The sequence below is a fragment of the Bison bison genome, unplaced genomic scaffold (genome assembly GCF_000754665.1).
Source record: "Bison bison bison isolate TAMUID 2011002044 unplaced genomic scaffold, Bison_UMD1.0 scf7180017864248, whole genome shotgun sequence".
NCBI classification, from domain to species: Eukaryota; Metazoa; Chordata; class Mammalia; order Artiodactyla; family Bovidae; genus Bison; species Bison bison.
In genome coordinates, this window is record NW_011494820.1 from 479,906 (window position 1) to 485,439 (window position 5,534).

A 5,534-nucleotide genomic window follows, 5' to 3' on the forward strand; every position below is an offset into this window, starting at 1 on the left:
CTGTCTGATGCTGGAGTGGATCAGCAGAGGAGATGCAGGTAGGAGGCAGGCTTCCTTGCCTCCATGCAGACCCCCTCCCCCTGCCAGGACCATGGCTGTAACCACAATCGCCTGCTCAGGGTGGGGAGCCCTGGACCCTCGCCCCACCACTCTCCTACGCTGCAGGGAAGCTCCTCTCTCACCAGCTCTGTGAGGCAAATTCCCCCATCCCACAGGCTTGCCCTTACTCAGCTAGGGGTCCTTTGGGTCTCCCCAGGGTTGCAGGCAAGGAGTTCTTTGTGGCACGTGCTGGTGCCCACAGTTGGAGAGGCCTGCAGAGACACCAGCTTGGGGCAAATGGCTCCTGTGGACACTGAGCCTCCACGGGAGCTTCTGTGGGAGCATTTCTCTGCTCTCACCTGCCTCCCGAGCATCCCTGGCAAGACATAGAAAGAACTCAGCGCCCTCACTCTGCCACATCCCCAGCACACACTCAGAGGCGGCGGCCATGGCTCCCTCTCGGCCTCCCTGGCCAGACTCAGGCCTCTGCGTACCTGACAGGTGAGAGGCTGTAGGAGGGGAGGGATGCAGAGGGGCAGGTCCAGGGATAACCAACCCCCCGCAAAGACAAGCAAGTCCTACAATGCCTGTGCAGGTGCAGAGAGGCCAGCAAATGCTCCGTGTCAGTCTCCCTGGCCCACCAAGGCCTCAAGAGCACGTTCAGAGCATTCAGAGGTTGTTACCTCTTCCCCCTAGCAATGCTCCAACATGAGGAAAGGAGAGACGAAAGACTGGCAAGAGCCCCTAGCCTGCAGTCTGCCCCCTTCCCACACAGCCCACCTTCCTTGGTCTCAGAGCTGGCGGGGTGGCTAGGAGGGGGTGTCGCAATGGGCAATGGCATTTGGTAATCCTGTTGGCCCGTCCTGCACAAAGGATGGAGCCACCTGAGAGCGGAATGCGGCTTGCGCCCCACTGTAGCAGCGGCCCCTGACACTGCCCGGCCGCCAGCACGGCCGGCGTCCTGATTACCTGCTGGGGCTAATGAATCTGGCTTTGTGAGCCACTGTCACGCCGCGTTAGGCCCACAATGGCCCTCGATATTTTATATGAATTTCCCCCTCGTCGGCGATTAGGCCATAGCAAGCCAGTCATAGCAACCGGGAGGTATGCGCGGCCCAGGGGCCTGGGGCACGAGGGGAGCTCACTATTCACACGCTTTAACACAGCACTCCTGAGGGCGTGTGAATCGCCAGCAGCATTTTCACTTTTCTCTTGTGCTTAATCTTGTCGTCTTCGTGGGGATATTGTTTTCTGAGCCGGGCCCGGCAGGGTGTCACCGGGGTCTCTCCTGGCCCCTTTACACACACCCCCAACTGGGGAGAGTTAATGATATACAGGGGCGGCCGCAGAGACGGTCGGAGCCCCCCAACCACCGTGAACCGAAACACTTTCCGATGGGGGTCAGGGGTTGCAACCTGGATTCAGGGATGCTGGTTCTCTGGAGGGCCCCCCTTCTCTCTGGCCCCTCCTGAGCCCCGTGGTTGGTGCCGGCCCGGCCGTCCTGCCCTGGCCCCGTGCCTGCACTCCGACCCTCCGAGGATCGGGCCAGGACACACAGGGAGGTGGACAGACCACCCCCTGGAGCCTGGCCAAGGGAAGGGGCTCTGCCTGGGGGAGGACAGGCTGTGCCATCCCCCTCCGGCTCTGTCCAGCCCGGCCCCGCAAGGAAAAGGGGGTAGAAGGGAGGCAGATGTGGCTGTCCATCCCAGGGCTGCCCAAGGGCATGGGCGGAGGGCTGTAAGGGGATAAGCAGGGCTTGGGGAGCCAGAGCAGACCTCAGGCACCCAGAACACACTTACTGAGACTTCGACTGACACCACAGACTATACCTCAAGTAACCAACCGGGATTCTGATATAATGTGCTTTGAAGGGGTCAGCCAGGGCCCCCAGCTCAGCTGTCCCGTGGGTGGGGTCCAGTGGGTGAGGACTCAGGCGAGGACTGGCCCACCTCTACCAGTAGCAAGGCCCTCTTTGCCAATGAGGATGCCCCACCAGAGTGCAGATGTTCAGGCACTGTGTCCTCCAGGTCCTGAGATCCCGAAGGGACCCTCTGAGGCACACAGTCTGGAATCAGAGGCAGGGTTGAGCGGCTCCTCCAGTCTCTGCACTAGGGAAGCCTCGGAGGCCCTGGCTTGGGGGGGTGCCTGGGAAAGCCACTGGCAAGGACACTGTCCCAAGGGCACTAAACTAGTGGATGGACCCAGGCTGAGGCCCAGCCTCTTAGAGGTCATTGATGATGAAACTGGGGCCCAGGCCCCACCTGTTCACGCTGCGCGCTGGGACACCAGCGGGAGATGCTTCCACCATGGATGAGTCACCTTCTTACGGCCCCCTCCACTTCTCTAAGGTGCAAATGCCCCACCTAGCTGCGACACAGGCCCCTCAAAGTATGCGCCACCCTCAAACCCACTGGCCTGGACCTTGGACCGGCTATCCCACTTCCTGAGGGGCGTGGTCCCGGCGGGGCTTCCTCCAGAGTGTCTGCGAAAGCGCTGACGTCTGGGACCTGCCTTCCCTGCCTTTTGGCCTCCGCTCCCTTCACCTCATTGGAGGTCAAGAGTGGGTGTCGGCCAGCTCTCAGGGAAAGCTGGTGCTCCAGGTGTCCAGGAGGGACAGATAAGCTGCATCATGTGCCAGCCTCCACGCACTCAAAATTCTTCAAATGCTTTCTGCCCAGTGCAGGTTAAATTGTCCTGCTACTGTGCAAATGAGAGAGGAGGGTACTTCTTCCAAGCCCAGGCTCGCCTCTGCCGCCCAACCTCACGCTCCTTGGTGGCAGCTTCTCAGGGGTCCACTTGACCAACCAGTCTCCAGTCCCAGGCCAGGCAGATAGTGGTGTGTGTGTGTGTGGGAGAGAGAGAGAGAGAAAGACAGAGAGAGAGTGAGCGCGCTGGAAGCAGGACACAGGAACACACTCTTTCCCTCTTATCCTCACCCCCACACACATGCTCACACACGCACACACTCGCACACCTCCACATGGGGCTGGGCCCCACTCCTCAGCTGGCAGTGTTAAGCTTTGTTCAACGAGGCCGCCTCAGCAGGGGTGGTCAAGCGCCCCATGGACCCTGCCACAAAGCCCGAGTGACCTCTGACACGATTAGGGTCGCCCTGACCCTAATCCAATCAGATTGATTACTGTGAGTGTGGCCGGGTGGGCAGGCGGGGGCCTCCACAATGGCCTCCCAGAGCTGGCCTCTCTCTGGGGCCCCTGGCAGGCTCCTTCCTCCCGGGCCCTTCAGCTCTGTGCCACAATGCATCCGGCCATTTCTCAGCCCCGTGGCGAGCGACGGGGGGAGAGGTCTTCCCTTTCCCGTTAGACCAAGTGATGAGGGCGAATGGAGCTGAGGTGACTTTCACCCCGCTGAAAATGGAGGCAGAAAGAGGGAGAGAGACTGAGGGGAGGAGGGAGAAGAGGGAAGGCAAAGGGCAAAGGGAGGAGCACAGAGACGGAGCAGTGAACGTGAAGGGGAGAACGCAGGGGAGAGTGCCCATGAGGGAGAGACAAGAGAGAGAGTGGGCTTGGGAAGGGTGGATGTGGGGGAGAAGGGTCAGGGACACCAAGGCACACGAGGGTCCTGGAGGTCTGCTGGAGACTAGACTCCCTCTGAGAGGCTTTCGAGGAAGAGAGGGAGTGCAAAGGAGGGGGAGCTTCCTGGGCCTCCAGCCCTGAAGCTGGTGGCTCCCTGTTCCTTGATGAAGGCCCTGGGCACCTTCAGGGCTGCTCTCACCTGAATAGCCTCTACAGAACTCCCAACCCCCCATAGGCTGCTGCTCTCTTAGGAGTCCTGGCCCAGCCCATTCTTTGTATCACTGTTTCCTTAACTTATAACCATTGTGCTGGCTCATGAGATGGTGTTAGGATTCAATTTACTGCTGTGTGTAAAACACCCTAACACATGGCTTCAAAAGCACTGTATACATGTTTTAAATAAAAAGAAAGCTCTTTAAGATCTAGCTCAGGTTCCCGCTCCCCAGAGAAGCCTGCCTGCATGGGCACCCTCAAGCCTACGTGCTCATCCTTCAGTCATTCACTCAGCATGTCCTTATGAAGTAACCATTCTGTGCCAGAGCAAACCTTGGTACTGCCCTATGTGCCTGCCATGTGAACCTGCTGTGCATGGCAGGGGGCCCCTCGCCAGACAGGGCTCAGCTCTTGTCCCGGGAGAGTGATGCTGAGGATGGAGCCAGGAAACTAGGAGCTGCCCTGGGGGATGGGAGGGGTCCCCTAGGTGGGCCCTGTGGGCTGAGAGCTAAAGAGAAGACGGCTCTGAAGAGGATGGAGGCTGCAACAACGGGGGCCACAAAGACTGATCCCACTTTGGACTGTGGGGCCCGGGAAGCAGCAGGTGCAGGCAGCTTCTGGACTGGCAGCGTAGGTCCGTTTACAATGGAGACTTGGAAAAGTCACCAGGGAGAGGGCATGGGTGCTGTGGCACCCTGGTGTGGGTAACACAGAAGGGAGTTAGGGTCCTGCCTGTCACCACAGCTATCCTGACTAAGGTGCCTGTGTGTTTGCTCATGGCTGGGAGATTGCAGTTTGGGGTCGAGCACGACAGGATCCTTTGTCTGAAGGTGCAGAAAAGGGACAAGGCCTGTAGGCCAGTGAGGGTGATGCTGTGCGCCAAAGGTCTCCAAGGCAGGTTCACATGTCCCTAGGGGTACATAGAAACAGGCCAGGGCCTATAGGACGGCACGGGTCATTCCAAGGCATCCTGACTGTCATTCTCGCCTGCATCACTGCTTCTTCTCTGGCCTTCCCTCCAGGACCACCCATCTGCCACATGACCCATGAAGACACCCCCGGTTTTCCTGGGCCACGTCCAGCCCTGGTGTCAGCTATAAAGACTGGGACACCAAGACCTGTGTAAATCAGGCCTTTCCAATTTCTTGTTTCAGAATGAAAGAGGACCCAGTAGAATGACAAGCTGACAAATTTTAAAAATGTTTTGATACATCACCGTGAGATTTTTGGCATATATAACTGAGAAAATATTCAAAGAATTGAGACATGTTCTATCAAAGCTCTCCCCCTTTTATCTATTTATTTTTGTGAAGGGTAATTCTCATGCCTAGATCTTTAAATTTTAAGAACACAATGGGCCCTGAAAGCTGTTCCTCCAAGATCAGGAGGAAATCAGGGACATCTGCTCTTCTCACTGCTTTTCAACATTGTCCTGCAGGCTCCAGCCAGGGCAAGTGACCAAGAAAAACATAAATAAATAAAAAGGGTCCAGATTGGAGGAAACTGTCTCTATTAGCAAATGACATGAAAATTCTAAGTAATGCATGAAACATCTATTAGACTTGATAACTTTGAACATAGAGTATGAGATCTATATTTGAAAATCAACCATAGAGTTCAAGAGGTCAATATCTGAAAATCAACCATATTGCTATACACCAGCAATGAGCAATGCAAAAATGAGATTAAGAAAACAGTTCCATTTATAATAGCATAAAAAAGAAAAAAAAATGCTTAGGAATAAATCTG

At 56.6% G+C, this 5,534-nt stretch overlaps 1 protein-coding gene across 1 annotated transcript in view; it reads right to left on the minus strand.

Moving 5' to 3' along the window:
- The window catches only part of WNT3A (wingless-type MMTV integration site family, member 3A), a 74,698-nt gene that overhangs the window by 19,367 nt on the left and 49,797 nt on the right, over positions 1–5,534 (minus strand). The gene's annotated exons all lie outside the window — the stretch shown is intronic.